Source organism: Heterocephalus glaber, unplaced genomic scaffold (genome assembly GCF_053883595.1).
Source record: "Heterocephalus glaber isolate CG9 unplaced genomic scaffold, H.glaber_assembly_v1.0 deba00001781, whole genome shotgun sequence".
Lineage (NCBI taxonomy): Eukaryota > Metazoa > Chordata > Mammalia > Rodentia > Bathyergidae > Heterocephalus > Heterocephalus glaber.
In genome coordinates this window covers 8,136,881-8,161,749 of record NW_028258467.1, presented here as the reverse complement: position 1 = coordinate 8,161,749, position 24,869 = coordinate 8,136,881, and the positions used below count along the sequence as shown (strand labels likewise).

The 24,869-nt window shown below is 42.4% G+C and overlaps 1 protein-coding gene across 50 annotated transcripts in view; it reads right to left on the bottom strand.

Moving 5' to 3' along the window:
- The window catches only part of Rbfox1 (RNA binding fox-1 homolog 1), a 1,452,839-nt gene that overhangs the window by 138,403 nt on the left and 1,289,567 nt on the right, over positions 1 to 24,869 (bottom strand). The window lies entirely within an intron of this gene.

Here is a 24,869-nt window from a genome sequence, read left to right as displayed (position 1 = left end):
TTTGTGACAACAAAGAGGGAGCCGTGGGGAGAGCTCCAACAATAATGATCCAGTCACAGAAACAGCCATGGAAAGGTCCTGGGGTGGGAAAATTATGAAAAGGGAGGTTGCTACAGAGCATCCTAGTGGAAGGGAGCAGGGGATAGTGGCAGAGATCCAGAAAGGGCGTAGGAACAGGTCATACAAATCTCCGTAGGCTGCTGTAGAAATTTTGGCTTTCTAAAACCTTTTTGCATTTATGAAGTAACTTTAGATTTACAGAAGAGTTGCAAAGATAGTACAGGGAGCTCTGACATACTGGACTTCAGCTTCCTTTAATGCCAACATCTTACCTAACGATGTGCATTCTATCAAAACTAAGAAGTTAACATTGGTCTATCACCATTAACTAAACTGCAGATTTTTATTCAAATGTCCTCAGCTTTCCCCACTAATGTCTCTGTCTCTGTTCCAGAATCCAATCTAGGATCTCAGGTTGCATTTATAGGATTTTGGCTTTTACTCTGACAGAAATAAGAGAGTCCCTAGAAGGCTTTTAGCAAAGGAAGGAGATGAAATGACTTATGTTTTAGCAAGATTTCTAGCCGCTTTCTTTTCCTACTTCTATCTGAATTGAGAGTAAGAGGATAGGAGGATTACTGGAATTGTGATTTAATAGGCTCTCACTACCCTCCCTTATGCTGCCCGAAAGAATAGCAAATGTCTCTTATCAGAGCTACACCAAAAGAAATGGCCAGAAACAATTATCAGGCACTTTATAAATACATGATGCTATGTAAATGCTAAATAATAAACATAATATCCATTTTCTTAGTGTTCAACTTGACTTTTATTACTGCAAATGCTAATTGTTCCAACACCTTGGATTTATGTTATTTCTTTCTCCCTAATAACCAACTATTTTCAACTTCTATTTTCTCAATTGTCTGAACTAATAAGCTTGCTTGGTTTAAAACATGGAGATAATGTGGCCAAAATTACAGGTCTTGTGCCAAGCATTTGGTTTTGGACAAGAAAGGAAAACAAAATTAGAACACTCAGCGTTCATAAGAATCATTCTGTGTTGGGCCACATTAAGTTAGAGGCATTAGGTGTTTGGTTTAAAAAAGGAAAAGAGTAAAGTTGCTTGAATCAATTTATTGGAATTTGTTGAAGCTCAATGTTAGCTTCATATATGTAACAGCTACACAGTGAACATATTTATATTTCTGCTGGGGAAACTGAGAAGGACAAGGAAAAGTATGTGATGTTCTAGCCATGTGACAGAACAGCCAATAGCTGAGTTCAAGAACTTGACTTTCTTCATTCAGATCTTCTCTCTAGCCCATGCTGTGCAACCTGGACTACAGTAGGAAAACCTCCCTGTGGTCAGGTTGCTAAATAACAAATGGACTTTTATGTAAGAGTACGTAAAATATAGAAGTGCTTGGAGGATAAAACCACATGGAAGCACGTAATACAATGCCCAGAAGATAGTCATCAATGATTAACTGACCCTGGGAGGACTGTAGATTTCTCTGTCTCTTCAATTACTGTTCTTGCTCCTTTTAGCTGTCTCTTGGAGTAGTTCCTGTTAAACTGAAACTATCTGTTAATTTTCCCATTCGTTGGACTAGTTTGTGAGCTCAGTTAATAGTGTCTGGGTCCCCTTCTATTTTTTTTTTCCCACAGCCTGACAATGAGCCTGGCATTTCCTAATGGCTTCTGAGAGAACTGAGCTTCTCAGAAAGACTCCCAGCCTAGGTGCAACAGAGGTTAGACATACCTAGTTTCTGCTGGAATATTTTATTTGCTTAGTGAGAGGACAAAAGAGATACATCTGAGAATTTTGAAAATAACAACTGGGTCATACAAGAAGAAATTGACAATGGAAGTGCTTGAGATACAAATCACCTAAGGTCCTGAACTTTAGATTTCTTCTCTTTGCTCCTACAGTGCATGTTGAGAATTGAGTTTTGCTTGAATCCAGATATTACCATGAAAAGCATAATTATCAATAAACATCGGCCTGATGGTCACTCCAGCTATTGGTCCACTGTGGCTACTCCATTCAGCTTAACTTTGTGCTTTTTCAAAGACAGTCTGGTGCTCAAAAGAACACTTTTGGAAGAGGTCACTTAACATCATGTCCCCTTCTGATGCTGAAGACCTCCACCTTTAGATGTTCCACAAAACCTTGTCCTTGTTTCCATTTTAAAATCTCCTTTAAATATAAAGCAACACCATGGAATGTAAAGCTTATGTAAGAAACTGTAGCTACTGACTGAAACTCTCACAGACATACAAATAAAGAAACATTCCTGGGAATAAGAGGTGAAATTCCACTGTGGAAAAAAAAAAGGTTCCGACCCAGAGAAGAAAAAAGCAGTCTGAAAAACATAAGGAGGACCAAGGTGGATTCTCTGCCATGCTGGCATGGAAATAAAACATCAGTGGCCTGTTTCTGGGTATGCAATAAAACATACAACAGAATAAAAATCTCATCAAAGGAAAATAAGAGAGGACGAGGCCTCTATCCTGGACATCAGTGAGAATGGAGGAGCACAGGATGTGGACACAGGGCCTTTGCACCTGCTGGAGAGTTTCTTCCATGGTTTTGTCATATGAATGATAGGCTATTCATTCTCATGTCATGGCAGAAGTAGTTCTTCAGTATAAAACCTTTCCCGACTAATCATGCAGTAGTATACTGCTTTAAAAAATATCCCTGCCAATTTCTTTCGTACAAATATTTTATCATGGCTTACCTCAAGCTACAAAAATGATGTCATTGAACACACGGGGGACAAGAGCACACCCTGTGCCTGAGACCCTGCTCCTAGCCTCTCCCAGCCACATTCCACTGCAGGATCATTCTTGCCATTTTCTGAAGCAGTTCTGGAAATCCTCTTTCATGAGTGTCTTTACAATGTTTGGGCAAAAATATGGTGAATATTCTGCTGAGTGCCAGAAGGCAAGCTTGTAAAAACATTATCATGTATCCTTATACACTTCATTCACAGAATCTGTCACTGTGAGCCTCCTGGCTCTTTGCTAAAGTCAAAATGATCATGAAGGTAAATGTTTCGAATCGGTTCAGGATATCAAGGCAGCCAGGACAACACACTGAAAACAGGACTTCCAGAGTTGCTTCAGAAAGTGGCAAAAACAATGGGATAAGAATATTTGAGGCAGGGGCTGGTATTCTGAAGTGGATTTCTGGCAATGTGTCTTTTCCTGTAATACACTTTTAAAAAGTGCAAACATTAACCATATCATTCGATCATAGGGCATATGCTCAGCTGGGCAGAGATCTCTCCTGACAGGGCACTGTTGTGTCCCAGGTACCCAGTGGCTGATGCCAGCACCCCCTCCCTAAGCACTCCTTATCGGACCCACTCTTTGCCCTGTGGCTTGGAAATTCTCTCCCGGAACTGAGCTGGACCCGCTGTGGGTTCACCTCACTTATTTTCCTTCTGTTGTTGTTTCCCACAATCCAGTGTCTGATACCATTGTTTCTTATCCATTGATCTTTTTTTTTTTTTTTTTTTTTTTTAGTTACTTAAGGCAGCAACGTAAACCCAGCACCCTCACGGCTAAAGGCAAAAGCTCCATAAGTATTTCAGAATTTGGGCACAGGGGGAAATCAGTATGCTTCCTGAGAATGAAAAAATTCAGGACAAGGTCTGAAAACTGCCTGCCAGTGAGTCACATTCTAGAAATTTCTAAGGCTTCTGAACTCTATTAGGTTGGAATTAAAAATAGGAATCATTTTCGAGCACTGTTTGTTAACATGAAAAGCATCATTTAATTAGGACTAATGTAAGCTGCCCTGTAGAGTGATAATTTAATAATTCGGCCGTTTTATTTATACAGTGCCTCAGGGCTCCTCGTTAAAAATGTAAGAGACATCCTAATGGGACAGTGAGGCTCTGCTGCCACATGCGCTGCGCATGCTCTCCGATCAGAGTGTCCCTACTCTCAGCCTGTAGGAGCTTGCTATGTGGCCTAGGAGCAGGCATTTCTTTTGCCAAATTAATCTCCATGTTCGGGCATTCCAGACATGAGTTTTTTTCTATAGCCAAGAAAAAACTCCCACAGCAGCTTGTGCAAGAGAAGGGACCTGGAATGCTCTACTAGCTTTTCCTTGCTGCTAACCTAAGTCTTGCTTAGCAAAGGCCCACCTGCAACTTCCTGTCAAGCATATCTTGCTTATGCGCATCCCTGCAGAACTCAGCAGCCATGACAACTGTTCCAGGCTGAGGACTGCTTCCCCATCGGTGTTGTGTTGCTATCTCCCTCCTTGAATACCTTCCAGTTGTTTCCCAGCTCAAGGCCTTTGCCTGGGTTGGGTCCTCTCCTGGAAGTCTCTTCCTTCTGCAGCTTTCCAAACTGGGTCCTTTTCATTTCCCATGAGTCTTATGTTGCCTTTCCAGAGAGTCCCTCATCCGCCCTCAACGACAATGTGTTCCTTTGGCCATCTCTCTTCTATCCCACATGGTCAGATACGCAGATGTTGTCTGGGGCCCCCTGAAATGCCTGCTCTATGACGGTAGCTCTTTCTCCATCTTGCTCAACCTCCTTCGAGCAAGGATTCACTAAGAGCCAATCCTTATTTTGCAACAGGGTCATGATGAAATGGGTTCCTAAGCCATAGGAGGCCCGAAAACAACACTGTGACTGGAGTTTTCTCTCGTGCAACCAGGCTGGTGCCTCAAAGACAAACACATCACATGCAGAAGGAGCCAAAGTCTCCTTTCCTTGTGATGTATCAGGCAAAGGGAGACAAAGATGAAAAGGAACATAAACTCACTAGAGAGAAGAAATGTGTCTCGTGTCTCACATGTCTCTGCTCCCACATCGTCTAGCTCATTCCTGCAACTGAAGCTCTCCACCACTAGCCTAGGATCAGATCCTCCAGGACCTGGAGTGGGTTTCCTTCACCTCCACAAGCCCAGGCTCAGACAAAAAATTTAACCCATTTCTTCCCATTTAGAAAAAAAAAACATTTCATTGTCAGTGATCACTTAATTTTACATAAACAAGTTGTTTGAGGCTGAAGCAAATCTGCTGATTTTCAATGTGAAAATAAAAATATAAAAACTGCTATTGGAGTTATTTCTAAACAGCACTTGTCTGTAATCCTAATCTAATAAAACATGTTTGATGATTGCTAATGACTTTTTTGTGGTAAATCCAAGCACAGAACAACATGAATCCAGTATTATTAAATATTTTATAAATGTGTATACCACTACTAAAACAAGAATGCTTTAAGTAGATGATTTTTTTTGCCTCTAAAGACTGGTGATATACTAGAGCAATGTAAATATAATAATATAAAGGTAATAATAAATAAAACTTTGGGGTATGATTAGGACCACTATCTGCGAGTTTTCTTGGTGTAAATGCGGCAGCTGCAGATATCATCAGCAAGTATTCTCAGGGGAAGTGGGAAATGAGTGAAACTGTTGTTTTAAAAACTAATAACTGAGGAAGAAGGGGAGAGAGAAAAGAGAGGGAACATGCTCACTTCTTGGTTTGTTTCAGAATATTTTAGATGGTGAACAGAATAAATTGCCCATTGTGCACATGTCCAGCTTATATCTGTGTTATAGTCTGTACTTTTCTACAAAAATCCTTCACAGCCATGGCACTACACACTGGCAAACACTGAGATGGGCTTAGTAAAGTCTGTGCATAATGCCTGTTATTTGCTCCATCACCAAAGATGCACAACTAATGGGCACCTGACTGGTATATCATTCATTCTGTTTATATTCTACCAAGAGAGAGGGGTTACTCTCTCCTCTAGAATACACACAGCCTTTACATGCATTAATTACAGGAGCAGACTTCAACTTCATACCAGTTATCCAAGAACAAAAGCAAAGAACTATGACACTTGTTCCTATCCGCATATAAAAATGGAATAAGCAGGGTCGATGGATCACAAACTTCAGAACACAAACAAAACAATATAGGAGTCTATTTTCTTAAAGCAAATGCTTTCTAATGGTAGAGCTATTTGTCACACCTGTCCCAATTGTGATTCCAACAGCATTAACCAAGTGGTAAGTTCACTGTTCATATACAAAATGGATTACTTACTTTGGTTGTTCTTTTCTGCAATAAATTATGTTGGTCTTTTAAAGATCCTTAGCTGCCAAAAAGGATTGAACATATAGTCTGAGGCACTAGTGATTTTCTTTCCTTCCCTCTCTTCTCTTTCTTCTTTTTCTCATTTCTTGGCATTTAACGGAAGGCAAGGTGCACACTTAATAAATTATGTTTGCAGAAACAGCTGACACAATTATGTACTTGTTGAGTTAGTGGCCACTTATACGCAGACTTTGTAAGCCATCACACTTCATACTGAAAGGTACTAATGCATCATTATGATCTAGCAGGTTGCCTGCTGAATTTTACAGCACTGCACACTACATTAACCTTTGGTACCACCAATATTTATGACCTTATAAGAAAGTATTTATCAAGCTGAAAGCCAATATGCAGCACCCGTGTTTTAGCCAGTGCTGTTTAGAAACCATTATCACTCCTTTCTTCAGGCATTTTAAATCACTCGGAGATAATGCTTGGCACTGGTGGGAGTGCAGAGATGGGGCATTCCGTGCAGTCTTGGTGGGAGTTTAAATTGGTATAATCTTTTTAGAGGGTGATACTTTAGTTTTATCTGAGTATCAAAAGACTTTTAAAAATGTGCATTTTTACTCTTTGACCCAGCAGTTCCTCTTCTGGGAATTTATCCTACAGAAACAATCATGAAAGTGTGCAGAGATTTGGGCAAGAAGAAATTCATCACGGTGATATTTGCCGCAGTGAGAAACGGGGTCCAACCTAAGTGTCCGTCTATGAGAGATTGGCTAAAAAGAGCAAGACCAACCCAAACAGTGCCAGGCAAAGAAACACAAAAAGGTCATGCAAGAAAAAGAAAGTTAAAATACACTTACTGGCTTTGAAAGATATCTTTTAGCTTTTTAATTAAATACCAAATCATGAAATAATATGACAGTTATCATCTTTGTACTTTATTTTTGAATTTTTCTGTAAAACATCATGAAATCCCTCAAAGGATAAAAGCAGGTAGCCACAAAGGTGATAAAATGATTGTGACTGTTATCATTGTTATTAGCTTATTTGGATTTTCTAACTTATCTACACTGAATCTGAGTTATTTGCATAATTTTAAGAAGTCATAAGGGATTAGGTTGCGTTTGTCTCTCCATCTGCAATGCCTGTCATAGGGTCTGTAACTGATTTCATTATAGTTTTTTTAAATGTGCTCAGAGTCACAGAATAATGGTAATGATTGCTTCTATTTTTATAACACTTTCCAATTTCTAAAGCATGCTCACATCTGATTTCTCACACGAATCTCAAAACGGTTTCAGGACCAGCTAACACTGCTAATGTGCTCCCGAGATACATAGCCTGACACTTGGAAGACATGGGTGACTTACTCAGGATCACGGGGTCACAATGGCAGAGCGGAGGCCTGATCAGAACCTTTTGCCTCCTGTCCTCATGTTCCCTGCCCTCTACTGTTTTCCTGTGTCTGAAAAAGACAGCCAGCAAAAAGAAGGCAATCACAGTTCAACCGAGCCATAGCAGAGGCCAAGTCTTCACTCGAGATGATTGGCTTCATTCTAAATTCAATGGGTCAGAGGAAGACAGAGGCGGTGGCCGAGCTGGGGCTCAGGAGGGTTGGCAGCAGTAAGATCCCGAGCCCCGTGAAACAACACAGTCCATCCAAGGACCATTAGCATGGTTTGCAGCTTGTGGAGGCTGCAGGGAGGGGAAGAGTGAGGTGCAGGTGTTTTGGTATCTCCCAGAATTATTGACTAATGTGTATCTGTTGGACAGGGAGATGAGATCAAAGCCTCCTTAAGAGCGCAACGGTGAAGGCCTGACCTTGAGTGAGAGAGCTACAGACAATGCTCTGGCTTCAGACCCCACCGCCTGGGTCCTGCCTCTCTCTAGCAGGCCTCCTGTTCCAGAGGAAAGCTGCTATTTCCGGAAAGGAAGGGCAGGGCTCTCACCTGTCTCTGCCAAAAGGACCTTTCTTTTTTTTGTGTTCTCCCAGTCTCAGCAAGGAAAGGGGGCCCTCAGAAAACTGTAATTCCTTCCTCGAATGATAATCATAATACGCTTTATTTTGTGTGTCTGCCCTAGGCCCTAGGGTTGAGGGCAAATTTTCATATCTCACCCTCCTTGATTCTCATCACAGTTCCATTCATTCATTCATTCACTCATTCATTCTTTCCATCAGCACATTTTTACTGAATATCTTCTTGAACAAAGTATCCAGGGCACATTCAGAGAGGATGAAGAATACATACCATGACATTCCTATATGGCAGATAAATCAAAACAAGTAAGCAGACTAATAAAGAAAATGATTGCAAGTTGTATTAAGGAAAATAAAGCAAAGACCATACAGGATAATATAATCTAATTATATATACAAAGACTATTTCCAAGTATGGTGTCATTCTGAGACTCCAGGTAGACATGAATTTTCAGGGGGACACACCAACCCAGGACATCATATTAGACTCATTCCCAAACCAACTGAGACAGCTAGAAAGTGTTCAGACACATACTGGTCTGATGCTGACCCCTCTTTGCCTACTTGTCATTCCTGTAAGCTCATCATGATTCAGCAACTTTCCACTAAAAGAATAAACTAAGAAATAGGACAACTCAAAGCCCAATAGCAGGAGGAAGTTTCAGGTTCATCTTAGATTCACCTGATTTCATTGATCTACTGCATAGAAGGAAGGAATTTTCTCCTGCTTTATAAAGTTGAAAAGACGAAGAGAAATAAAGACATTAGAGCACACAGATCTGCCTAGGAAATAGCAGGTGATCAATAAATTACAGTTCTCAAGAAGTACTCAACTAACAGCTCTCAAGGTTAAAGTATGCAAGACCATATTCAAACAGTCATGATGTTACCAGGGACAACCAGTGCTCAATCTCGTGGAGACAGCACTGTCCCATCTGAAAGTGGGACAAGAGCTTTTCTCCAGACTTCCTGAGGTCAGTGACACCAGGGACAATGCCAGGAACCTACCCAGTCCTTGAGGCCAGCTGTTGACACCACCATTCAGAGGCCCATAAAATAGTCTTCTATTTTACATCCATAGGAGTTGGACATCAGGATAAGGGAGTGGTAGGGCGAACATGGGTCCTCACATCCTATGCAGTTCTGTCAGGCTGGCTTCCTAAAACCTACTTCCGAAATGTGTTATACACCATTCCACTGGCCGTGCCTCGACCACACTCAGAAGTTCAGGGGTTGGATCTCTAAAACACTAAACCTGGGCTTTTTGCCAGGCATCTTTGAGTTCAGGGCTGGTAGGAGAGGGGAGCTGCCAAGGTGCTTCGCCCATCCTCACCATGCCTCTACCATGCTAGGGAGGTCCCTGTGTGCTTATGCAGAAACAGAATACAAAGCTTCAAATGCCAGGACCTACAGCAGGGATGCCACTCTCATTTCCAACTGCTTATGATTTATTTATATTTAGGATGATAAAAATTATGGAGTGGGCATAGCGCTCTCTCTCTCTCTCCCTCTCTCTCTCTCCCTCTCTCTCTCCCTCCCTTATTTCTCATTTTACGCCATCCTTCCCTTTCTCCTTTTCTTGGCCCCTTCCTTTCCCCTCTCACCCTCCCTCCCTTCCTTTTATTTGTGTCTCTCTGCAAGGAGCAGCACGGCCCTCAGGGATGTCATCTGCCAGAGAAGTTGGGCACCTACTTACCCTGCAGGATTTCTTAGGTACCCAGTTTGCTCAGATTATTCTACTTCTTCTTTATGACAACCAAAAAAAGTTGCCAGATGAAGAAACTGAGACCTAACGAAGGTGACATGGAACATGGCTGGTGAGGAAAGCATGGCTGTTTTGAGAAGAGGTTTTTATTAACTTGGGTCAATCGGATGTTTATTTCCCATGTTCTATTCTTTCTGATGGCCCAAGTCTTTTGAGCCTATCCCAGATGTCACTAAATCACAAAGTCAAAATCAATGAATAGAAAGTCCCTAAATCTAGATGTATAGAATAGTATCTAGGGCCTTCTAGGTAGAAGAAAGAGGATTTTCACAACAAATTGACATACACTTCCTATGTCCTAAATGATAATAAACATTCAAGTGTAAGTAAGATAATAATCTGGAGCTCAGTCTAAGTGAAGATAAATTGGCTGTATGTAGGATTGGGTGTTTAACATAAATTTCCAGCCAACGAAGGGTAAATATTCTTTTTTAGAGCTGTCAGCGATAAACTCTTCTTTCTGAGAGAATGCGTCTCATGCAATTTTGCTGAATGGCTTATTTTTGAACCTTGGTGAGAGTTCTTTGTACTTGTCCTTAAGCATGTGTTCTGAGTAATTAGGGGGAATTATCTTTCTGTTCAGGGTGCACATAGCAGGCAGAGGTGGAAAGAGGTTTCTGCCTTTTTTGAGCTCTGGGTGTCCAGGTAGGGAGCTTCTTCTAAATGGAAGAGTCCTGAGCCTGGGCTGAGATGTGGATACCAAGCCTCTCATCCAACCCTCCAAGAGAGACAGCCATCAGCTCATGGGTCATGCATACAAAGGTCCCTCAAGGACACAGCAGGGACTGTGTGTTAAGGGGACTCAGAGAAAATGACCCTGGGTAAGAATCCACCCCTGCTTAATGAGTAGTTCAGAGTCTGTAGCAAGTTATAAGCCTTCTCTGAGCTTTAGATTTTTCTTTGCTTTTCAGTACTAGCATTTGAATCAAGAGCCTTCTCAATGAGCTATGTTCCCTGTCCTCTTTAAAAAAATTTTGAAACAGTTACCCACTAAATTGGTAAGTTGTTCAGCCTGGACTCAAACTCATGGTTCTCCTGTGTCAGCCTTCCAGAGTGCTGGGATCACAGGCATGCACCATCAACCTGGCTTGAGCCTCAGTTTTTTAATCTGAAAAATGGAGACCTTCACACCAGCCTAACAAGTTGCAGGGAGAACTACATGAGATTCCTTCTGTAGAATCTTATTATCTCTCCTTGAATCTATGAATACCTTAAGCCTTATTTTAACCAACAAACTGAGACATACACATCACAGGAGCAAGGTGAAGGCTGAATTCAATGAGATCCCCCACCTCTACTTCCATTGCTTGAGACTCTCCCTCAGGGAGTCCAAGCACCATGCATGTGTGTGTGCTGTGGGTGTATCCAGAGGAGAAGTCGGAGTAACCAGAGACCACCAGGTGGAGAGGAACCCAAGCCTAGCTAGTCAACCAAGGTGGGAGGAGGAGGGGGATAAAGATGATCACCAAGGTCCAGACATTGGGAGAAAGCCAGGAATTATTACCTAGTAGAGCCTGAATGGTGGACAATCACACCTGATAGGTCCAGCTGATCCTCCCCCAAATTCCTAAAGCCCAGTGTTGTGAGCAAATTAAATGGTGGCTGTTTACAATTTCTATGTTTGGGGTTAGGTAGCTTGTTAGGCAGCACAATTTAACTGAAGCAAACATTACAATTTGCAATTATTTTAGTTGTGCTGTTTCCTTCTTTCAATCTGTTTACTAGAAGAATATAAGCACTCCATGGCCTGAAACTATGCCTGTTCTTGCCTATTCCTGAATCCCCAGTGCCTGTAATATACTAAGTTCTCAACAAGTAATTTTGAATGATCTACCATTAAAACAGAAACAACACTGTACGCAGCAATAGTAGTACCACTAGGGGAGGAGTAGCTGTAGCAGTGACAACAGAGGTGGTCACAGAGACAGCAAGATCATAGTAGCAGCCACTGCTCCCTTGTCTAGCTGATGGGGCACCAGGAGAAGGCAGGCCATGGCTAGAAGGGAGCTTGAAATGAGGGCCTTACTGACAGCGAGAAAGAAGTGTGGAAGAGGAGGACCCCACTGAAGCATGGCCAGGCCCCAGCACCCCTCCTGGCACCTCACTCTCAGATTCTCTGGTATGCACTGTTCTCCTGCTAGGATGTGTGACTGCATACTCACAACTCCCCTTCTCCTCCAGAGCTGATAGCTGAGCAGGTCCCTTCATTGATTTCTCATTCTTCCTGGGCACGGACAATGTCTGACTCAGCTCTGTTTCCCAGCAAGAACCTGGCACACAGTAGGTGTTGATAAATGTTTTCTTAACTAAATGTAATTGGGATTGATGCCCAAAAGGCAGATTCTTTCATTTCCATTGTTTAAAATTACCACAGATTTCCCCTCATGTATTATGCATTACAGAAATTAATTTATCCAGAACTGTTTTCCAATGCACAGCTTCCAAAGGCTTTGGTTTGCATTCAACCAGAAATTGCACTGGGGTCTGGTTGGCCTCTGCTTCCCACACAAATCCCAAACACCATTCGTGAGTGGACCCAAGGTTTATGGGAATATGTCAGAATCCAGTGTTTCCCTATTCTGCTTCCTTGGTAACTTCAGGACAATGCATTACCTAATGTAAGTATATCTTTTCTTCCCTCATCCCATGTGCAGTGGCTTCTCCATTCTTGCAACCCTTAGGACAAGAAGCACAGGGCCAGGGATTTAGCTCAGTGGCACCGTGCCTGCCTTGCAAGCGCAAGGTCCTCAGTTCAATCCCTCTTACCAAAAAAAAAAGCAGCACAGAGGTATGATTACTAGAGTATATTGTATGACAAGAAGTCATGAGGCCTATTACTAGTAAAGTGACCTTGGGAAAGTCACCAAGCTTCCGTTTCCTTATCTGTGAAGAGAACTTTGCCACAGATATGCTCAAAGGCCACTTTGAGGGCTAAATTACAAGGGTCCATGTTACCCAAAATTACCTGCAAAGGTTAGTGTGCATGTTGCTTATTAGTAAGAGATCAGGAATATTCTTGGTCATCTCATTGTCATTCCAATCCATTTCCCACACCACACTACTCAACATTGGCATGCCCCATGTGGACCACTGCAACAGCTTACCAAGTGCTCTTTCACATCTACCCAGCCCATTATTGCTTCTTTCCAATTCATTCTCCACACTGCAGTTAGGTCATTCCTACAGTGAAAAAAATTATGGCACCGTCTTACAGAAAGTACTCCAATATGAAATCCCCAGAAAGACTTACAAGGGCCTACATGAGGGCTTTCCACTCTCCCATTTATTCTCTGCTTCGGCCACCTTCTCCCACACTGGCCTTTTTTTATTTCAATATACCAAGTTCCTTTCTTCCAGTGCTGTGGTAACGAAGAGTGAACAACCAGATCCCCAGAAGAAAAAAAGTAAATGAGATGCAGTCATGTCCTTAAGGACTTTGTAGCTTTACAGCAAAAATAAAGTTCTAAATTATTATAAAATCACTGGATGCACATTTAATAGATTAATGCATATTGGCATACAGTGAGAGTTCAATAAATATTTTTGGATGTCAGAAAATGGATGAATTTTCAAGGCACAACTAATGTGCTGAAGAGCACTAACCCTGATCTTCAGAGTTTAAAAATGAACAAAGATTTGATAGAATCTCTAGCAAAAGCAATTGGAAATACTTCAGAATTTAATTCCAGCATGGAAGAGCTCCATTCTCTGTTAGCTTTCTTCCTGATTTCATCTAACCTAGTTTGTTTTCAAACTATGCTGAGTACCCAACTATGCTGTTTGTATTACTGAGCAGCAGCATCCATAAAGATGTCTGGGAACTTGGCTGGCCAATGTCCCCACTGTGAATAAAATGATGTGGACCAATTGCTCACATCTGTGAAGAGCTAAGTGACAGTGAAGGCAGACTCCAGGCTCCCAGGCACAGAAAGGACCTGCATGCCCAGCAGCCCTGAGCTGGCCCAGGGAAATGATGGGAAATTCAATTTCAGAAGGGCTGTTTGCAAAGTAATCCAATACATTATAGTGTGTGCATTATTATTGTATTATATTGAGTAATATCACATTTAAGGAGATTTCATAGCATCATAGCCATGCACAAGGGAATATAAAAGCAGTTAATAAAAGAGAGAAGTACAATTTCCCCTCAATGTTACTTATGCTCCCATTATACTCAGAATAATAATCAGAGGTCCACTTAGCCTAACTTGGGAAGTAACAGATCTATAATTACCTCCTGTCTACCATGTCATTACCAAAGGTTCAGTCCCAGTGTCAGGACATTGGGAATCATTAGAAAGCCCGAAGAAGTCAACTTCCAAGCTGCAGAAGGAACGTCAAAGCATCTTAATGCCTCACACACCTATCAGGCTATATGGCAGCCCCATACAGCCCAGGTGGACCTTATGCTACATGAAGTAGCACATGCAATTACTATGATTTGATTTTCTTCTGCTATGGGTGGGGATTCCCCCATCCTAGAAACCCTCGTTTACCAAAGGAAACATATGATCACATCCTACCCACCACCTTAAATCTTCCTCAGCTGGGCTTGCAAAGGCTGATGGGAAAAAATAATCTGAAGGTTTGCTAACAGCAATGGAAGGTTCTCTAAGGACTTTAACAAACTCTGACCTTAGTGGTCCTACTTAAGCCTCTGAGGCTCTTCCTGGGATCAATTACTCTAGCTACAAAAAAAGGCATCCCATCTTGGGGCTCACTGCATTCTACCTGTCAGTGCCAGAGACCAGCATCAATTGTCATTTCAGTCCAATGTTGGTGTTTGTGCCTTTGGGCATAAAGAGCTGTCAAGGAATATTAGAAAGAGTGGTGCCTTCTTTATCAGCCAAGGCAGGGCTTGACTGCCAAGGCCAACACCTCCTGGTGGCACAATATAAGGCAATTTTCATAGCCTTTCCAAGTCTCTGTTTCCTTTATCTGTAAAATGGGGGTAACACTACCTCATTGATAAGTTTAGAATGAATGGACTCAGTTCATGAATGCACTGACCAGAACTACTACTACTTGCTCTATTGTTACATTCATTCTACAGACCTCAAAAGAATGTAACATTTAGTAGTAATACTTTTTGGATTTAAATTTGGGTCAGTAATGGTGTAAGTTTCTATTCCAAAGAGGGAAAAACAAGGCTGTGTATGTGTTTGGAGGTGGAAGGGGTTGCTGTATTTCTGGTCTATCATTTAATAAATACAGCATTACAGGCACCTTTTTTACTCTTTTCTTCCCCCAGAGTTCCTCAAGAAAGCCCAGTTTGACAGAGACAAACAATTAAAAGGTATAATTTATGGGTCAGGCAAGTAATTGGAACTATTTTATTACAAATAATCCATGTGACCCAAAGGGCCTGGACTAGGTATCAAACCCAATGCCCATGAGGGCCAGTCTGTGTGTGCAGAAGGGAAGGCAAGCATGGTGGAACACTACAGGAGGGGTGGCATTCCAGGCACAGTCCTGGGGGCACAGCCTACCCTCGGCATCAGCCCATCGCTGCATGCTGGGTTAGACTGTTCCATCTTTTAATCAAAGCCAGCTTATATTATGAAGCCTCTCTTTTCAAAATGTAGGCAATTAATTTCTTTTGTGAGTCCAACAAAACTGGTTTGAGGTCTTAGTAAAGCCAGAAGATTTACAATACGTAAACTTTGGCCTAGCTCAGTAATTGGCACACTTTTCTGTTGAGAGTCAGACTTATTTTTGGCTTTGTTGGTCATATCTCTGTTACAGTCACTCAACTCTGATATCACCATGCAAAAGCAGCCACAGGAAATCCATGAGTCAATGAGTGCAGCTGTATTTCGATAAAACTTTATTGACACAAACACATAGAAAGCTAGAGTTGGCTCATGGGCCATAATTTACTGACCCTTAGCTTGGCTATCCATGTTGATATTTAAGGCCTGAAGAGGCTTGAGGGAAGGGAGAAAAAGAAGAACTTGTGAGAGGGCTCTGGGCCTATGCCAGCTGGGCCAGGAGAAAGAAAAACAAAAGACTCTGAGTTCCAGTGAATGCTGCCAACTCCACTTTCTCACCTTTGGCCGAATCCCCTCTCCTCTTCTCCACCAAGGGCTTCCCAAAATAACAAGAGGGGCTCAAATTCTACATCCCTATCTCCAAACATCCATCTCCTGGTGGCAAGGAGACTTTGTGGGGCTTGGCCCCAAGACTTCCCTGCCTCCTGTCATCTTCCGCTTTTCTATAGCCCCCAGATTAATGTCATCCAGAGACACTGCCTGGAATTCCAGGCAACTCCTGGAATAATTGCTAACCTGACTCCCACTTGCAAGCCAATTAGAGAGAAAAGGGGGAGCGGAGGCCCACCTCCTGTCATTGGGGCACTGCTGCTACCGGGGCTTTTCTTAGTAAAAAAAAAATGTAGTTAATTTCTTCCCCTAAAAAGGGCTAGGGAACAATCTATTTAAATTACAGTGTTACAATGTGAAGCAAAGATGCAGAAGTCAAATACAATTTGGGTTATAATTAGCGATTTCCTTGTAGCAAGTTTCCTTGGGAAATCCAGGCTTTCTAGAGCCAATTTGCCAGGGATTTGAAAGCCTCACCCACTCTCTGGGGCCACTGTATGGCACTGAGGGAGGCCTGAGCTGGGAACAGAAGGGGTGAGTGTGTGTTTGGTTGTATAAAATGAGGCAGGTCAGAGCGTCACACAGAACAGTGGGCACAAAGATTGCTGAGATATCTGTCTGCTTCCCTATTAAAATCAATGTCATTAGAAAAATAAATCATGTAAAGTGGATTGGGGGAACCTGCCAAGTTTGTTTGTAGCTACTGAACATCTGGGTCTCAGTTTCCTTGTCTGTTATTTTGGCATCACCAGGCCCATCCACCAAAGGGTTACAGGAATCGATGTGCAGCACAGTGCACAGCTCCTGGCTGAGCACAGTGTGGAGTGGGGTAAGAAAGTACTCTGGGTGCCTCTGAATCCCAGATCTGCTTTACAAAGCCTCATAACCTTGGGCAGTCAGCTCCTCTGTACTCCGGTTTCCTTCTCTAGGCAAGAGGGGTGAATTATGGTACCTACCTACACGGACTGTCATGAAGATTTAACCAATCATATACAGAAAGCCAGCAGCAGTGCTACACCGGTATTCCGCATGAGCTCACTAGCTGCTTGTTATATTATCTATACATGATCAATAATGGCACTGCTTCCTCTTTTCTCCTTCCTCTCAGTCCAAGATATTTCTGTTTGTTTTTCCCCACCTGCCAAGTAGGAGTCACGTTTGCATTAGCCTCCTGTAATAGAACATCAGCCTATATACTCTTTGAACGGTATGATGGACATTTCCATAATTTTATTTGTTTGTTTGTTTTAGGAAAACTACCTTTTCACTTCCCAAACAAGCTTGCAACACTCAGGAATTCAAATTGCTTTGCTCCTGATGACTTGGTTTGTTTGGGCTGAGCAAGTTAAAAACCTAGGTTTACTACAAGCCCGTGTAGCTCTCTTTCAAGGGATACTGACATTGCGCAAATGTCAGGTTCTCACCCCTGGGACACTGTGTTTCTAATGGCAGAGGAACAGTTCATTCTCTGGCTGCTAATGGCCTTCCCTCCAGAGCCCAGCAGGTAGGGAGCCCTTGACAGCCTCCATGGCAGTGGTAGCAAACCTATGTCACTCATGCCACAACAGGCTGTTATCACTGAAAGCACCACTCTATGGGACCTACATGCTGCTTAGCTCAGTTCAGCTGCTGTGAGATCTATTCCTCCTCTATGGGGTCAGAACCACCTTGTGAATCCCTAAAGAGCTTTTGCAGAGAGGTGGACCCAGTTTTACACCAAAAGCTGTGAGGTAACAATTTAGTAGGCTCCACATTCTTCAGCAATGTGATGGTAGAAATTCAGACCCCCCAGTTAGGCTTTCTTTCGGCGTGTTCCGCAGGACTCGCGACCTTGGTAGGGCATGCGCAGACCTGCCTGTCTGCAGCGGGCTGATTCGACGTGTTCCCAGTTAGGCTTTCTTGGCCCAGTAATGATTGGAATTGGAGCTGGAAGGAATATGGGACACTATGGACTCTGATCAGTCTTTCTGACACAATCATGAGGCTGAGTATGAGAACTAGAGAAAGCGAGGACTCTTTTTGAGAAGCCTGAAAGTCTTTGTGAAAGTAAGGACCACTACCGCTTGAAACCCCTGGTTAGGAATCATGATAGTATATCCAGGAGAAAGACACTCTCACTTGTATAGTCCCACAACTTCTAAAAATGGTATAATCCCGGTTTATCCATTTCAATGCAGAGACAATCCCGAGTAGGTGGCTTTTGAAATTACTACAAAACCCAGGAGAGAGAGAAATGGAGGTTAAAAAATAATGGTCAAAGCAAATAGACTACCCAAGGAAAGGCACGGTGCAGTGGATATTTTCTTTTAGGACATCTCTATTCTAGTTTCTATGGTCATAATTCTAATGGGCATTCTATGGTCATAATTCTAGTTTCTATGGTCATAATTCTAATGGGCATTCTATGGTCATAATTCATAATCTGGTAGTGTGTTTACGTGAACCTAGTACAGTGCTAAGCCTTTCAGTGACATTCTCTTGCCAGAAATTCACAATGCCTCTAAGCATCACATGTAAAAGGAAGAAACAGAGGGTCAGAAAGGTTAAGTGACACACCTGTAGTTCCACTCTTGGTCAGAAGTGGACTAGAATTCCAGTTCTTTACCCCAATTCTACTTTTCTTCTCTTGATAACACTTGAGGATATTTCTCCATTGCCATTTTCCTCATGTGTCCTGAGAACCTTCAGTTGGAATCCAAGGCAGATGTTCCAGGGCCAAAAGGACAATGGATGTGCTCAGAGCTATGCTGCTTGGTTCTCAGACTCACCCAAGGTTGGGCTCAGTGGTGGCTTTTGGTCCGCTAGGACTGAGCACTCTGGAAAACAGGCTTCAGAAGAGTCAAAGCAGCCTTGGGTTGGATAATGAAGGCCTTTAATTTGTGCTAAAAGCCGGGGATCATTTATCTCAAAGCCCAGAGGAGGCAAAAGCACAGTACTCAGGCTTGAGTGAAAATAAGAGACTCTTCCTGAGTCCTTAAATTAAATGTGAATCTTAGGAAAGTACAAGAGGTGTTGACAAAATAGCTCAGCCACGCTGTCATCTGCAAAGACAATTTTGAAGCCACTGAAACATGTTATTGGAGTTTGCTCAAGGCACAAGTCTTAAACAAGGGCAGACGCCAAGGTGGTGATATTGGGTCTGCCAGCCCCTCCCCAGGGTGATAGGAGCAGTTTCAGGCAAGACTTTCTTGTCCGCAAGAGCCATCTCTTTGGAGTCCAGTCTGCGTGCCTCAGCATTTCTGCAGGCAGTCTCCCAGGCTTCTGGCCTTTATGGCTTCTGGTCCCGAGTCTGACATGTCTGGGATTGAACTGGCAATCTTAGTGACAATGACCTCCAGAAAGGCACTGTCCTCAGGCTCTTTGTCTATAACATGGGATGATAATGCTTCTTGCTGCCACTTCTAAGGTGTGTAGGTTCAATGTGAGATTGTTATATAAACTGCTCAGAGACTACACTGACACTTACTGAACAAATATTATTTTTAAGATTACTGTTTTCTGCTTCCCATTTTGGTATATATATATATATATATCCCCTATTCTTGGACAGTCTGTCCTTCAGTGATTATGCCAAACTTTCAATATAAGGGCCCGAGCCTCAAATGTTCCACAAAAGACAGAAAAATCTCTCATGTTCTGTGACCCATTGCCTAGTGGCTCTTAAGAGGTTTGGAGAAGGAGGGAATAACGAGAACAGTAAGGGCAATGAGCGCCAACGATGAGTCTGAGCTCCTTCTGCCCATAAACTGTGGAACAGAGGGACAGATCCTGACTGATCCAGAGGCCAGGATCTTAGCTGATTGCTCATGTAAATTACAGCAGGATGGAGAAACTAGCCCGGGGGAGGATTGTGGATCTCTTGCTCTGGCCTCAGCTACTGATCCTCTAAGTGTTGGCCAAGAGACCTTCCAGGGGGAAAAGTACAGATTGGGCAGAAATCTAGGCTTTGATATCAGGCAGATCTAAATAAGGAGCTCAATTATGCCACTCTCAAACTTTCACTATCTTTAGCTGCTTTGTCCTTTTATTTCCCCAAAGTAAAATTGATGGAGTTTTGAAAGATATGGGTTCAATCTAAGGCCACTTGAAAAGCTAGCCTGATCTGTGAGCTTCTGCAGGCCCCCATCAATGAGAATGCACCTTGTTTCTTCTCCCTGACACCAGATAACTCATAAGTTACTTTCTTTTGTCAAAAAACAGGATAACCAGATCGAAGCACATACAGTCAAGGTGGCCACAGGCTGAGAGCTGGCTGTTCACTGTGACAGGGAGGGGTATGGCCAACAGGCATCTTTGGGTACCGTCCTTGGGGAATCAAATTGGAGCAAGTTCTCTGTACTCTCTGTAGTGAAAATGATTAATCACTATATTTTAAATTCTTTCACTTTTAGCCATTCACACATGAAGACACAGCAATATTTATACCTAGTTATTTTCTCTAGCCTAATTGGGAATTACAATGCGGCAAGATAAATCCTAGAAACAATCTAATTACATCAATGACATACCTTTGCCTGTTAAAATGCACACAAATGTGAAAAGGAATAAATTGGATCCTAAGAAGGCCCAATACAGAAAGCCCTCCCAGATATAAAGGGTGCCAATGTGGGTGCTTAGGAGATTTTAATTCTATTATTTTGAGAATAGATCCAGTGAAAAAGTTAAAAGATGTAGGGATTAAATCATAGACAGATGATAGGGATAGACATGAGACAGACAGACATGCAGACACATATTTGGATTTGCACAGAACACTTTTGGAGGGGAATAAAATGGATTGGTAACTGTTTCTTTTTGGGAGGGTACTCTAAGAATTAGAGTTGTGAGGGGTAGGGGATTTTAGCTTTTATTTGTACCCTTTTTCAACTTTTCAACCACGTTTAAATTGCTTTACAAACAGTAGCTAATGAACAACAACAACAACAAAAGACTGAGAAAAATTTTTCTCCTGTCTTATCTATTTGATAGACTTCAAAATCTGAGTGATTTTACAAAGAGTTAAGCCAGTACTACCCAATATCTTCTCTTCCTGAAGGTACTAATAAAATACAGAGACGGAGACACTCTTTGGATACCCTAGTTGGAAGCAAGGAGCTGGGGTTCTTTAGACAGCTCTTTTTCCTGTCATCAGAGCCCGGAGCTCAGGGACCTAAGATTCAGGATTCATGTTCTCTCTCCCATCGGGGTTCAGAGAGAGTGGGAAAGTGGTGGGAGACTCAAACACTCTGCAGAGGTGTTAAAAATAGAAGTCAAGTTGCTCTTGGAGATACATGGAGAATTCTCCACTTGCAAATCTCTAATTATAATATGTCAAGAGTAAAATACCTTGTCAGGCGCAGTATCCAGCATAATACAGCATTGGCTCTGTCAGCACAGTGATCCATGATGTGTTTGGAGGCCTACATTAAATAGAAATTCAGCAGAAAAATGTCCTGCGGGGAGACGTCTCCGCCCTTGGGGAGCTGCAAAGATGACCTGCTAAGTCGTCTCTGTACTTTACTTAGCTCTGGGTGGGAGCTTGGGGTGCATGCTGCTTCCCTTTTACAGATTCTGCACTTTGTGTTAAATCATGTGCATATATTAGATGTTCTTGGAGCCCACCAGATGGATGGATGTTTTCTCTTATCCAAAACTACCCTGTTTCCCCAAGAAAGGCTGGCCTCTACCATGTCCTTAGAATGATATTAAATACCAGGGATATATATGTCAAAGGATAGAGTTATTTCCAGAACAGCACTATTCTTCAGCCATGATTTGACTTAAGCTATTCTCCAAAAGGGAACTTTTTTGTGGTTTTGGGACTCAAACCCAGGGTCTCCTTCAAACTAAGCACATGCTCTACCACTTTGCTATACCCTCTGCCCCACAATAACTTTCCATGTCAATGCAGGGCTATACATCATGGATGAAGAGAACCATTATTCAAACTCCTTGAACACTTGGTATTTCAATTCCTTCTATAGGGATTGTAGAACTTGGAGCAAAAAGAAAACAAACCTAGTAAATGTATGGGGAGGTAGAGACAATTTTCAGTAAACTTGTCATTGATAAGTTCAGATCAGAAAGATACAACTCAAAAATAGCTCAAGGAAAGCAAAAGCATCTTCCTTTTTGGCCAAAGAGAGGTGAGTATATATGCAACCATTCTTTGCATCAGGCAACAAGGTGGTTCCTTGCATGGTTTCTGAACTTCACTGCTATCAGTTAAGAACAGACATCCACAAGCTACCTTTGGGATCAGCCCCAAACCCATCTGCTTCAGTCTATAATGGCTGTCTATCCTCCAACACCCTAAGCACTCAAATATCCATAGAGAAGACCAAGTAACTGGCAAACAAGCCCTGTTCTACATGCACTCTCCACACTCAAGCACTCACTGCCCCTCAAATACTACAGGAGTTATCAGTACAGATTCCTGGAATGTTTGGCCACATTCAGAAATCCTGCTCTTGCTCCTGAACGTCTTTTGCCATCATCTGTTCGTAGATGATCACACCTTTGAGAAAGAGAAAATGAAGGTGATACAGAATGAACGCCCCGTGTCGTCTCTTGGTTTCAAAATTTCTCTGTATCCTTGCACATTTATTCTTGCTTCTCTTCTGCTTCTGAATCAAAGGGCTTCCAAATGTTTACAGCAGCTTTATTTTTAGAGACCCCAGATGGATAACAACACAATGCCCATGCACAATTAAACAGAGGAATAAGCTGTGGCATATCCCTGTGATGGCACAGTACTCAGCGATGAAAAGGAGTGATCGAGGGAGAGATACAATGACGTGGATGAGCCTGACAGTAATGATGCTAAGTAAAGGAAAACAGACAGAGAGAGAACATGATGACTGATGTCCTTAATATAAAATCCTGGATACTGCAAACTAAGCCACCATAAAACGAGCAGATCAATTGGGTGCCTGGGAATGAGGCAGAGAAAGGGGGAAAAGATGATAAAGGTGGCAAAAGAAAAACATGAAGGTGATGGATATTATCATTATTTGGGTAGTGGTAATAGTTCCATATATATGTGTGTATATAGATATATGTATATATACATTTAACAAATTATGTACATTATGTGTATGTGGTATTGGGGATTGAACCCACAGTCTTTGCACTGGCCTGTACCCCAGGCCTTTATTATTTTTTTATTATTATTTTGAAACAGGTTTTCTCTAAGTTGTTAAGTGGCCCAGACTGAGCTTGAACATTTCATCCTTCTCCGTCAGTCTCCCAGAGTGCTGAGATTAGAGGCACATGCCACTATGCCTGGCTCCAATTACACACTTTAATGATACAGTTTATTTGTCAACTATATGTCAATAAACTGTAAAAAAAACCCAATTTCTTGTCTCTCTGCTGCCTATTGTTTCTGAACACCTTTTGTCCTATTCTTTCTTAGTTCCTCTAAAATACTTTGTCACTTTACTGCATCATGATTTCCTATCTCTTGTTTTCGGTCCCCCACCCCACAATCCTGATAGGTACTTTTTATTGCATAAACCAGCAAATCTAATCAAACTATTCTGCAAACAGCTTTCCCTGACCACTCTTTTTCTAAGTTACTATCTTTTTTCTCATCACCCAAGAGCTTGTCATGGACAATGAATACCTACTCTAATACATGCATTCATCCCTCTACTCCTGAATCCCTGGCACAACGCCCCTCTGCTCCAGCAAAACTGTGCCTTCGTGGGTCTTAAGTGATGTCTGTAGTGCCAGCTTCACTAAAGTCCCCCAGGTTTTTGCTCTCTAGGCTTCTATGGTGCCACACTTCCCTGTTTCAGCTCTCAATCTGAATAGCCTATGAATGTGTCTGTCATTCAGTAGCTCCTCTTCCTTCAAACTCCACCAGCTACGAGCACTCCAAAATTCTGTCCTTGCCCTTCTTCTCACTGTCTATGCTTAACAAACATAGCAACGAGATCCTCTCCATACACATGGCTGTCACACTACCTTTACCTCTGGCCACTCAGTGGCTTTGAGGAAGAGTTCTTCAGTAAACTGACCACTGGTTCTGCTAAGTGATCCTCATGCCATGCACCGCCCAATCTCAGCACTAGATGAATGTAAAACCTCACAAGCCAGAGAAAGAGGGATCCCCAGGGCTACTAGGGGACTGATCCAAGAGGTTTGCATTGCCCTGCTGATGGTGCTGACAGGAGTCTGACCTTGAGGGACAGAGTCAGACAGCAGACACGAGCATGAGGAAGCAAAGCCAGGAATAGAGCTGGTGTTGGGAGCTGATGGATGTGTGCCAAGAACCAAGCTGTGTCCAAAGTCAGCCTCCTCCTGGACCTCACGCTGTCTGAGCCAATACATTCCCCACTGAGTTCTCCATGGCTCCTCATCGGAAATGCACACTCCTCCAGTCAGGCTTCTGAGGCAGATCCCTCAGATAGTGCTTTCTCCTACCATCGTGATACATCAATTCCTTGGTAACACATGCTCTAGAAAGCAGAACATTATTATGATGAAGAGAAGACATATCCTATGTTCTCCAATGGAACAAAATTCTCTATGGTAGTGAGAACATGTTTGGTTTGTGTGTTTACTTGGTTGTAATCCATTCGATCCATCTGCACGCAATCAAATTCCATTTTTTCCTGCATCCACCAACATTAAGATACAGAACAGTTCTCTTGCCCAGCAAGACTCTCTCTTGTTGCCCTCTTACAGTTTCTCCCTCCCCCATCCCCACAGCCCTGGTAATAAAGTCCAGAATGAGGGAACAAAACACACAACACTGATCACTTCCCAATGTGTTCTGCTAAGAGTCAGAGGGCTGTGGTGGAAACGGTCACAAGATTTGTTTCAAGGTAATGGGAATGTTCCAAAAGCAGCTGCTGAGCATGGTTGCATAACTCTGTAAAGAGTCTAAATATCAGTGAATTTTACACCACAAATAGGTGAATTTTATTATATGTCAATTATATCTCTA